The sequence below is a fragment of the Sinocyclocheilus anshuiensis genome, unplaced genomic scaffold, assembly GCF_001515605.1.
Source record: "Sinocyclocheilus anshuiensis isolate Anshui unplaced genomic scaffold, SAMN03320099.WGS_v1.1 scaffold339, whole genome shotgun sequence".
Classification (NCBI taxonomy): domain Eukaryota; kingdom Metazoa; phylum Chordata; class Actinopteri; order Cypriniformes; family Cyprinidae; genus Sinocyclocheilus; species Sinocyclocheilus anshuiensis.
In genome coordinates, this window is record NW_015552548.1 from 90,465 (window position 1) to 103,085 (window position 12,621).

Here is a 12,621-nt window from a genome sequence, read left to right on the forward strand (position 1 = left end):
TTTTCATTTTTGGGTGAACTAACCCTTTAAGGACTTTTTAAAGCCCCCAAGTACAATTTTGGCATGCAACTTGCCCACCGCAGTTTGTGCTATGAACATAAAAGATATGAACAAAAAATTACTTACAATTCTACTTGGGATTTCTGTTCATGTGTTCAACAAGCTTTGTATTGTTACAAAGAATATGGACTCTTTCTCCATGTTACCTGTGTCGGAATGTCTATTTTTGTTTTGGTCTGTGTGATTCCACCCACTGCCAGTTAACTCAATAGTATTTTGACACCCCGGGTTGCCAGATGGTGTAAAACACAGCGTATTGCAGCCATGGAGGCCAGCAAACGAACTGGGTCAAAGACCTCAGATTCTCCCTGACTTAAAAAGCCTCGGCATCTATCTAAAATGCTCTATGATCATAGGCATATTAAAACACAGATAAATCAGCTCATCAACTTACAATATAAGGCATGTCGCCATCCAACATTCTCCAATATTTTGAATTTGGACTACAGTACCCATTTTAACCGCTAGCTGTCAATATTACATACTGCACCTTTAAATCTATGGACTGAATATCTGCATTTTTGTATTCCCAACCAATACCAAAAACAGTGCATTATACAGTGCTTTTTCGGCAAAAAGGGAACGCCACAGCCCTGTTTCTTTTTTCTCTAGTCAATAATCAATTTTCATAAAAATTTTCCCATATCTACTGCATGGACAGCCAAGTTTATTAAAATCCCTATACGGTAACATTTACCTCACCTTTAGTCATAAACCAAAATATTATACATTTTTTGGGCTTTGTTCAATTTAGTAAGTAGTAACCACTTAGCAAATTCCCAGAACCCCCTACCAACCTCTTAGCACCCTAGCAATCCTAGCAACACCCTAAAAAAGAAAAAGTGTGTGTGTGTGTATATATGTGTGTGTGTGTGTGTGTGTGTGTGTATATATATACATTCAAACATATAACTGTTTGCATGGTTCCCAAAAAAGGATGACATGATGCATTTTTGGAAATCCTTCTTTCCCTCCTTAAAGCCTCATCTCTTTTCTGCCAGCTGTTGTCTGCCTCGGTCTCTCCTCCACTCCCCGGCTCTTTCTCTTGTCTCCACCCATAGCAGCTGCTCCCTTCTTATGGACTACCATGTGAAACTGGCATAAACTATCCATGAAATCACTCCACCATTCTTTGCCAATCCACCCCCATATCTCTGAATGACTCCTCTGCACTTAACATAATATAGCCTTTATCTCGACACAATCCCTTATTGAATATACAACATAAAACTGGATGCTTCACAGACACCATGAAATCAACATCAAAATCTTTAAGGTCATCTATATGCTAATGTAATCCTAAAACCTGACAAATTTGTTCTTTTAACAGAGATGCATTTAAAATTTAAAGTCTGGGGAAACAGATCGAAATATTTATGACTTATGCAGATGGGTAAAGGCCTGTTCACACCAACACAAATGTTCTGCACATAAATTCAGTCCTTTTCAAAAGTACTTAGTCAATTCAGGCTAATGCTTAAAAAACAGCAGATCTGAATAAATATTCAGTTTCACCATTTGACTTATAAAAGAAGCAAAAATACCTCTATAAACAAAGCGTTGTGCAACTTTCTGTTACTTAGAAGGACATTAAGTAATAATTACTGTCGTAGTTTTATGTAACAGCAGCAGATCTGGGCATGTGACCAAAAGCACAAAAACTCATTGGCTGGCTAGCTTTATTCGCAGTGCGATAGGAAAAAAAATATACCTGCACAAAAAATATATCTGGAAAAACGTTGCATTGACAGCATGGAAATGTTTGTGTTGATCTGAACAGATGCATTTGAGCTATGTTTTCAAATTAAAATGTTTATCATCAATGATGTTTGCACTGAACATTTGTCTTTGTGTGAACAGGACTTAAATCTGGGTAAATGTCATTTTAGGTTATCTTGTTCCAAGTTTTACGCTGTTCATACTTTACCTTGGGTCAGAAGCATCAAGTACACCTTCAGATTTTTGAGCCAAATGTTGTCATCTTTTAGTTAATTTCACAGTACTTGGTGGATTTTTTTGCACACATGCAAGAATATATATTAATGAGTAAGAATCCTCATGACTTCCCTCATTTCTCATTTTAGTAAATATTAGCCATGTTGTACTAATTTGTTCCCTTGTTTTGATTTAATTTAATTTTGAGGGAACAAATTCTTCAAATTCATGCCACAATTTAACTAAAGTGCAGGAATTAATTATTAAAACAAGGGAACAAACTTTTAATTCGTGGGAACGATTTCTTAATAACTTTTGCCAGAATTAGTGTGTCTGTGAGGTAATCTGTGACTCAGGTGTGGCACGTTTCTTTGAAGGACTACAGAGAACAGACTATTGAATGTAGAGATACGGTGCAGTTCAGCCTTGTGTCCAGTGCTTATGTTTTAAATTAATTTGTTGCTGTAAGCTACAGAATATGTTGAAACCTGAATCAATGTAGGACGATGCAGCCAAGTATTCTTAATATTCTGTAATAGCGACAGGCAGCAAATGCGTTAATAATGTATGTTTTTCCATGAAAGACAAGCAGTGTGCAATAAAATTCAGTGTCTCCTAATCGAGTTAACGCATTTGCGTCACAGTTCACCATTTTTCACCATGCTTCTCTCAGACACTAAACACAGTGCATGAAAGTTTCTGTACAAAGCTGCAGAAACATTGGTTATATGTTGTTCAAAAACCTTGTTTCACATTGTATACCTCGCTGAAATTCAGGATTAGCATCGCGCTGTTAGAAGTGTTAGCATAGAGCAGGTGCTAACTCTGCTCTGGAGTAGGACTTCATCAAAATAACAAATGTGACAATCATTGCTTAACCCAGGGTTGAAGGTGGTGTGACAAGCCTATAAGAGAGTGTGCTACATTATTATAACCTTTGCCTTGCCTTTTTAGTTACTCTTTTTATTATAGAAAATACTAAATAAATAGAATAATGTTTGTGTTCCTTTATTGCATCCTGTCATGTAGGGCTGAATTCAGCCTCAGAGAGCAAATGAAAAAAACTTTATTTTATTATGTGAACTCAGGGTATGTTAGCCGTGAGCAGGGCTATATGAAGAACCTGCTAATTGTTTGATATGCAGCCATCTGTAGTTTCTTTGAGCCCAGGGCCAGATTTACGCATAGGCATTCTGGAGGCATGTGCCTATGCTCGTTCGTCCAGGGGGGCCCAAATACAATGAAGAGATATATAATATTTTGTTATACTATCTACAACAATAAAAGAACCAGATCCTCAGAAGACATTCAGCAAATAAATATAACAAACAATAGGGTAAAAAATGACAAACTATTTCCATGTCTTCCACCTTTTTTATGTACGGAAATCACGCTTTCTCCGGTTCTCTCTCACAGACGCACACACACGCACTCGCGCACACACTCACGCTTATTGCGATAGAAAACACTGTAACGTTTCCACTGATTAAGAAAATCCGGCCCTGTTTGAGCCAGTCTAATTTCTTTGAGCTCAGTTAGTAGTCTGAATGAGATTGAGTATGTAGAGGCACAGTTCACAAAGCCCAAAGCACAATGCGCTAATGACCGCCACTGCCTGCGGGCTGCTCTGCAGCACTTACAGCAATCACGGCTGTCACTGCTCCACGGACTGTAATATTAGCCATATTTGTTTGCTGAATTTGTTATCTCCTGGGCTTTGTGGCAGACCATGTCCCTTGAACAGCTGAGCTCTAATTGCTTTTCTCGCTTGATGCTCATAGCCCACGCCGAAGGCAGGGTTCTGCTGATTTTGTTACCCTTGTCAATTGGGGAAATTGGGGACCTTGTCTCAAACATCTCAGAGGAGCCCACGGGTTGACCTGTGCCTGCGGCTTTTTCCTTTTCTTCTCTAATGGGTTAAAGAGCGGTACAGCATACCAGTCAGCATGCATATACAGGTGCATCTCAATAAATTAGAATGTCGTGGAAAGTACCTCACACTGTCTTTTTAAATGTTTTAGCTGTTTGTTTGTTCAATTATTATCAATTGTTAATTGCTAATAATTAATTGTTTTATTAGCAATGTTCTATATTTTTATTTATTTATTTATTATGGCTAAGGCAAGGTGTCACTATTGCTCATACATTTGGTTCGAACAAACCCCTAAGCCTATTAAGCTTGGGAGCGTAACTCATTCTTTTTCACATCTCAGTTTGTGCTATAGACATGAATACAACTTAAAATCATGAAGTCTAGTGTTGCCAGATCTCACAAAAAATAAGCACCTTGGGCCCCTGGTCTTAAGCCTGGGACACACCAAACTCAGAGCATACACACTTGTTGGCCGTCTACTGTAGTCTGTCTGGTGTATTCTAGTGCAACTTTTTTCCCCCTGATGCAGGTGATGCGAGACAATGTGAGATGACACCACAGTTGGCTTTCCTCAGGTTTGGTGTGTCCCTAGCCTTACAGAACCTAGGAGACAATAACCAACCACCTAGTAATGCGCTAGCAACCACATAGCAATGTACTTTAGCAACCACCAAGCAATGGCCAAGCAACCACCCAGAACAACAGAGAAACCACAGAGTAATGTCCTAGCAACCATTAAAAACACCTCAGCAACCACCTAGAACCATAAATATGTATAGGTAGATGCAACATTCGACCACTCCAGACATGTCGATGTGTCCGCCATCTTGGAATGGTCAATGTGTCATCACTCACAATAAAAATCAATGAGTTTTCCAAGATGCCACAACATTGCACAGCCTCTGGTTGTAAAAACCGCTGATATTTAAATTCCCGTAGAAATTGGATAAACTTTCACAGGTAAGAATGTGTTGGTTTGTGTTTTTAATATATATTAACTCAATATTACAGGTTTTTAAATTGGATAAACTTTCACAGGTAAGAATGTTTTGGTTTGTGTTTTTAATGGGTATTAACTCAATATTACAGGCTTTTAAACTATAGTAACTTTTAAATGTTGTGTTAGCTAACGGCTTCGTCTTGTATTGTGTTGGTTGAGCAAAATCATCTGTTGAAGTCTATTGCAGATATAGATATTCATGTGTATAAATATGGTTGCAGACACACAGGCAACTTGCCCTCGAGTGTTCATGGGTCAGTATTGACCATTCCAATATGGATGGAGGGCTTACGTATAGCAGCCCATAGAAACAGCCGCTAAAGTGCATCTACCTATCTATGCATAGAACACTCTAGCAACCATAGCTATTTGCTAGCAACCACATAGCAAGGGCCTGGAAGCCACTGACAATATTGTAATTGCGAATTTTGATTGAAGGGATAGTTCATCTCAAAATAAAAATTCTGTCATCATTTACTCACCCTAATGTGATCCAAACCTGTATGGCTTCTTCTTAGGTATACCTGGGTATCTTTCTTCTGCAGAACACAAAAGAAGATATTTTGAAGAAAGTTGGTAACCAAACAGCTTCAGCCATTGACTTCCATTGTCTGGACAAAACAACTAATTTCTCAATGGATTTTCTTTGATGTTTCACACAAGAAATTAAGTCAGGTTTGGAATGACATGAGGGTGAGTAAGTGATGACAGAATTGATTATTTTTGGGTGAACTATCCCTACACTACAAGCAGCACTCAAACTTTCTTCAGGAAAATCTAATTATCTATAGTTGAGAAGGTTGTTGTGGTTTTTCTTTATGCCAGTGTTGTGGTTATATAAGTGAAGGAAGGAGAACACACAGCTACACCTCTATGACAAATTTTGAGTAATGAAGCATGTCCCTTCTTTTGTACCCCAGCGTAGCATGGATAAGTGATTTAAATGAGTCTCAAAGATCATAGAGTAGCGTTTCCACCTCTTACAATTCACCATTGTGAGACATCAAGTGTGAGTTCGAGGTTAAGGGACACTACAGTCATAGTGAGGTGAATGTAAACTGTCCATCAGCCTAATGAAGATTAAAAGGTGCCAATACTCCTGTTTAATACTTCACATTGTCCTCTATGTAGCCACCTGGGTCCCTACAACGTCCCGCCATCAGTCTCAAGAAACCATCAGGCACTCTAGGGTGTTGTACCATTACTAAGGCCCCACCCACTTCCCTTTGTAGTTTTCTGCCTTCTCCCACATTCAACCAATCAGATAGTAGCATGTCAGTGGTGGTTTACCACAGTGATTTATTAGCCAAATATTGCCACTTTGAAGGCTGCTATGGTAACGACTGCTACAAGAGGTCAACTAAAACCTTCCTCTCCCTCCTAACACACACACACACGCGCACACACACACACACACACGGAAATACTCACACTTACTCACAGCAATACCCCAAGAGACTGCCTTTCACCCCTACAGCAAACAGTCACACTCATATTTCTACTGAGATGCACTTATATGGTCACAAGAGAGACTGAGTGAGAGGAAATTTTTAAATCAGTCTAGTTGATTATAAACAAAATTATAGAATGAATTATTTTCTGAACAGATTACCTGCATATTGCTCACTGCATACTACTAGTAGTTTTAAAAATAGTATGTGAAAGAGCATACAATGATACACCTTTGCTGCATTGTTGTCACATGATGACTTCATTACGCAAGAGGCATCTAGTTATCAATAAAAATGTTTATTTTGCATTTGTAACCACAATTGTCAAAAATGTCCTAGATATTACTATTTAATTGGAGTAGTGTACTATATGCTATTCTGAATGTAGCTATTTAGTGAAGAAGATGTTAAAATCGCGGTTGAAGTTATTTCTGGTTCATTCGTCACATTGGAAATTGAAGGTCAAGTCAAGTTCATTGCATTGCGGAATACGGTATTCCCCAATGTGTAGTTAAACCTTTTGCCAAATGTAGTAGGTTCGAACGTTATTTGGAATAGCATACTACCATTAGTACTAACATACCAGTAATACTAGCATACTAACATTAATACTAAAATATTACAAAAAATAGGTAGGCCTAATAAAAAAATGTTTGTTTAATTAATTGTAGTTTTTCCCATTTTGGGGTCAATCATTTACTTATTTGCGTTGACAATTTGACATAATTTTTGTTAGTTGGATTTTTGGGAAGTGCAAGGTCATTCTTCCCACTTTAATATAAATAGTATTCAGCAATTGCAACAGTTTGTAACTGTTTTGGTGAATTGGTGGCAAATTTAAATGAATTTATGCAAATATTATTTGCACAATCTGCTTACACCTTAGTGAGAGATAGGTTTAAAGGTGGGTTTAGGGTTGGACTTTTTGTAAATGTTCATATATTTGAGTATGAATCAGTTGTGCAAATTCATACAAAATGGCAATTTGTAAAATAGTTATGTTTTCTAATGAGATTGGATTTATGAATTGGAAGCTATAGATCAGTATCCACCCTTAGCCTAATAATTATCCAATTATCCAATCCCCCACTGTTAGCCAAACAATATCATGAATTTTCCTCTCACATTTTGCCTCAACAAGCCACAGAATTGTAAATACAATCCTTACAGGTCCAAAGGATCCCAGACATGAATACAAAAATAACCTTTCACACCCAAAGGGTCATTGAGGAGGGGTTTTTGGGGCAGTATTGTTCTCTCTTGGTCAAACTCTCATATTTCATCTTAACATTTGGCTGGGGTGAGTCTGACACCCCTGTTGTGACAAGAACTGCTCTTCAGTCTGTGAAACTGGAGCTGGTGAGCATGACAGTCTCTGCCTTGCTCGTGAGGTGGAGAATAGCCAATCTAATCACATTACCCACAATCACAGCTTTTATCAGCTACGCTTGGTGTCAGGAAGTAATATGGCTGGATATTTTCTGGTGTTACACCCATGACCTGCCCTGGTGCCATGGCCAATTAAATGTCTATGAGCTGTAAATAAGGTCTTTTAACAATCAGATTGGTGTTCTGACATAAAAAGAAGCAGCTACAGGCTTGGAAGACACAGTGAGAAGAAAATGAAATATTTTTGACTTGGTGTCATTGAGAGATGACACCAGTAGATGTGATATTTGCCCAAAGGGGTGGTGTTGGGTGACCGTATACCCAGGTTGGGACTGCAGGTGCTTGTGGGCATGGAATCTAGTCTTTATGAGGTCAAACACTTGGATTCCTCATGCACACACACTCACTGCATCATTACCATAACTGAACCCATGCAGTGGGTGGTCTCATCCATCCACATAAACCTGGTTAGATAATCATAACAGATAATCATTATGGACATGGATGATTTTTTATTTTCTTCACAGCTGTCTTTGTTTTCTTTAGTGGGAACTGGGAATACATTTAAAGGGCCACTTCCCCAAAAAATGTAAATTCTGTTATCATTTACTCCCCCACATGTTGTTCCAAACCTGTAGGACTTTCTATTCTTCTATAGAAAACAAAAGGAGATGTTTTGCGAGCTGTTTTTTCCACACAATGAAAGCTGATAGTGACCTGCTGTCAAGCTCCAAAAAGGCAAAACATATACCACCATAAATGGGATCATAAAACTTGGGCACTTTATTCCAAGTCTTCTGTTTGTGGAATAGAAGACGTGACGTGAGCATAACTACTAACAAGAATGTGGAACCTACACTGTAAAAAAAATTCCATAAAATTTACGGTAAAAAAAATGGCAGCCGTGGTTGCCGGAATTTTACCGTAAAAAATACGGTAGCAACGTTTTAGGTTTTACAGTTTTAACTTAAATGTACAGTTAAATACCGTAATTTCATTAACTGATATAATGTTAATATACCAACCCATTGAAGTACTGAAATCTGTTTTGCACCTTTGTAATACACTGATTTTTACAGTCTTTTACCGTTAAATTCACAGTCATTTTTTTTACTGTCCTTGGCAAAGTAAACTGATGTTGAATAGATAGAATGTGCGCACCTGTGGATCAGGCAAACCTCTCTTAACCCCAGATATCACTCCATCAGTGACAGCACAGATCCAAATAACCCCCATTAACTGCAGACACTATAGTGTTAGAAAAGGTAAGTTACATACAGTGGTCTCAGAAAAGAAGACACAGTTAAAATATCTGAATCTCGTTGCATTAGATACAGAATATCAAACCAAATGGCATCTGCAAGCAAATGTTGCTGGAGCTTTAGTTCTCAGAACTAAATTTAGTTTTCTTTATCAGTTTTGCTCAGTGACTTTTAATGAACTGTTCTGAACATAGTTTTAATAGATGTATGAAGTCAGGTATCCTCATGTTCACATATGAATATTAACTCATATGAACTATGAATAATGTCCACTAATGTTTGACAACTACAAAATGTCACAAACAAGCAAACATTTGGGTTACAATGAGGCATATACAATGGAAGTAACCCGGAAACGATAGTTGGATGTACAATGGAAATATGGGACAATTTAGGGGAGAACGGGATAGAGATAGTGAAAGAATATATGGTTTTGTTTTGAATACGTTGTTTTGAGAATGAATAAGGTAGAATGATGTATAAATAAATGTGGAAGTGGAATGTTATTTCTTTCTTCAGAGAGAAGGAGAGAGATTGTGGACAAGAGGGTGGAGCAGGGAAGAGAGTGGGGGCAGAGAGAGATCTGGATTCTGGCTGAGTCAACATCAAAGCTGTATGATTCTCTTTTTTCCCTCTTTGGTCATATATGATTTCCTTCAGTGGCCTCAAAGCGCACTTATAAGTCTTAAGGCTCAGTGTGTGGAGCCCCTTAATAATACTGACCTGGATTTTCTAATTTTTTGTTCTAATTACAGCTCAAGTTCACTCTCTGAGATTTAAAATATACAAAAATAGAGAGACTTTCCAATTTTCAACTACATGAAATTTGATGCTTAAAATGAGTTTAAGTATCATTTTCAGATTTTATTAAAAGGACAGTTGACCCAACAGTGAACATTTTGCCATCATTTACTCAGCCTCATGTGGAGGTGTCAAGCTACAAAAAGGACCATCAAACCACCATAAAAATATCCTTATATGATTTATGCGCTGAATTCCAAGTGTTCTAAAGTTGATATCTGATTCACTGATAATATATAATATGATAAATTATATTTTGTGAATAGGGAAAGATTTTCAGTGGCTAGGTTACTCAAAAGTAAAAATATTTTGTCATCATTTACTCACCCTCATGTCATTCTAAACATTTATTTTAGTTCTTCTGTAGAACACATTCTAGACGATATTCCAAAGGATGCTTCTTTTTTCTCTCTCTCCAGTATTATGAATGTCAATGCGACCCAAAAACTTTTAAGCATGTCAATCAAACTCAATCCTCACTGGTTCTCCCAATGACCAAATGTCATGCTTTTGATGTTCATACTGCATTATTTAATGTATTATGTGTATGTGTGTGTTTTGATAAAACATTTTGGCTTGATTTGAAAGGTGTATATTTCTTTTATCTGTTCATCCTACAGAGTGATTGTGTCGCTTCAGAAGAATATATCAGTCAAGCTGTATATATTAATTTCATGTTAGCTTTATGTCATTTTTCGAGCTTGAAAGTTTTGGGCATCATTGCCATAATATGGACAAAAACAGTTAAATCATTCATCTTTTGTCTTTCAAAGGAGAAAAAGTCAGGTTTGGAACAACAAGTTCAATTCCTGTAAATTTCAGTGGGTTCCTTACACAAAGTTATGCGTATAAGATTTGAAATATAGACCACATTAATGGTGCATTCATTATTTTTTAAATGCCCTTGTCACAATATGATTTCATTGTATGGAAAAAGCAGCCTGGACATTATGCAAAGTGTCTCCTTTGTGATTTACTAAAGAAAGGAAGTAATGCAGGTTTTGAACAGCATTAGGGTGAGTAAATAATGACAGAATTTTCATTTAATTTTTAAATGAACTATCCTTTTAAAGGTTATCAGAGATCTTATTAAAAATCTGCTTTATTTTTGCACCTTTTATGCTGTATTCTCAATTTCAAGCCCCTATATTTTGGGGAAAAAGACAAATCTGTTTACATTAATCACCTTCAAGAACTACAGTATGAGCACAGTCATAAATGAATGTTGTTGTTATATGGCCCAGTTTTGAGTAAAAGGCGCATTGAATGATGACAAGAGGACAGCTGGACTGACAGCCCTCCACTGCCCCTCTCTCTCTCTCCCCCTCCCTCCAGCAGCTGTTAGTTGAGGTGATGGAGGAGTGGTGATAACAGTAGAGGTTGTTAACAACCTGCATGCTGACACATTGAAGAAGTTCCTTGTCCTAACAACACACACAACCACCAACAACACCTCCTCCCAGAACAATGTGAAACATTTTTCTGTCTCACGGGAGAGAGGACTCGTTTTTCAAAATCTGGCTCCAGGAAAAACTCTTGACCACTTACTTGCCAGAAAATGATCATTTAAATTATAAAATTAATTTGTGCAATTGTGGCTTTAACATCTGATAAATATTAAATGCGACAATCCATCAGAATGCACTGACTTTCCAAATTCAATATTCAAAATCAGTATTATTAATGCATTAGGCCTATCAAAGAGGACAAACACAGATATCACATAATCAATTATATAATGACCTACAAAAGACTTACAAAAAAGTGCTGTGGTGGTACCATGGTATTTGATGGTATCAGATGGTAATTCATATCATGGTACTTTGATATATATACCATATACACTGTTAAAAATTAACAGTTCTCGATTGGCATCCATGATTGGAAACTTTGTCCATAGAACCTTTCATTCCACAAAATGTTTTTATTAAAAAAGTTCTTAACTTCAAAAATAAATAAATAATAAGAACTGTTCACTGAAAGATTTTTTGAGGAATCAAAAATGGTTCCATGTCATCACTGCAAACCCACCCTTTTGGAACCTTTGTTTAGGGTGCTTTCACACTTGGTTCGATTGCTTGGTCCGAACCCCTGCCCCCACTGGACTGTGTTCACATTATATTATTTGGGTCCGAACCTTTATATTTATGCTTTTGAACCGTTGGTTTTGTTTCCAAAGCTTTAGTACATAATAACGGCACTTACGTCTGCCTTATGCAAATGCTCTAAAGAACTCTGAAGGCGAATAGAAATGAGATATACAGCTCTCTGCTTGCAGCGCGTCAGTCACGCTCGTCAGGAAAGTGAGTGAAACACACACAAACACACATTTTTATCAAATAATACGTCATTAATAGCGGTACACTTCCTTGATTTGGTACGACTGCGTTCACATCAGCAGCGAACCGTACCGGAGTTCACTTGTACCGTACCCCAGACCACCCTTTTTAAGCGGACTCGGGTACGGTTCGTGGGTGCGCACCCGAGTTCGGAAGCCAGCGTTCACATCATCCAAACGAACCGAACTCGGACGTCAATCGAACCCGCGTGCGCACCAAAAGTGCTAGTGTGAAAGCACCTAAGTGCACCATAGTATCCCATATATTCCATACACCATTTGCATTAAACTCGAAATTATAAAAAAAAATACGATGATATTATTAAGGTAGCCTACATGTTCATAAACATGGTATTAACGTGGTAACGTGTCCAAAGCATCATAGCATGGCAGCTTTTTTGTTAATAATCGAACAATAAACAGTGTTGGGGAAAGTTACTTTTAAAAGTAATGCATTACAATATCACGTTACTCCATAAAAAAGTAACTAATTACGTTACTTAGTTACTTTT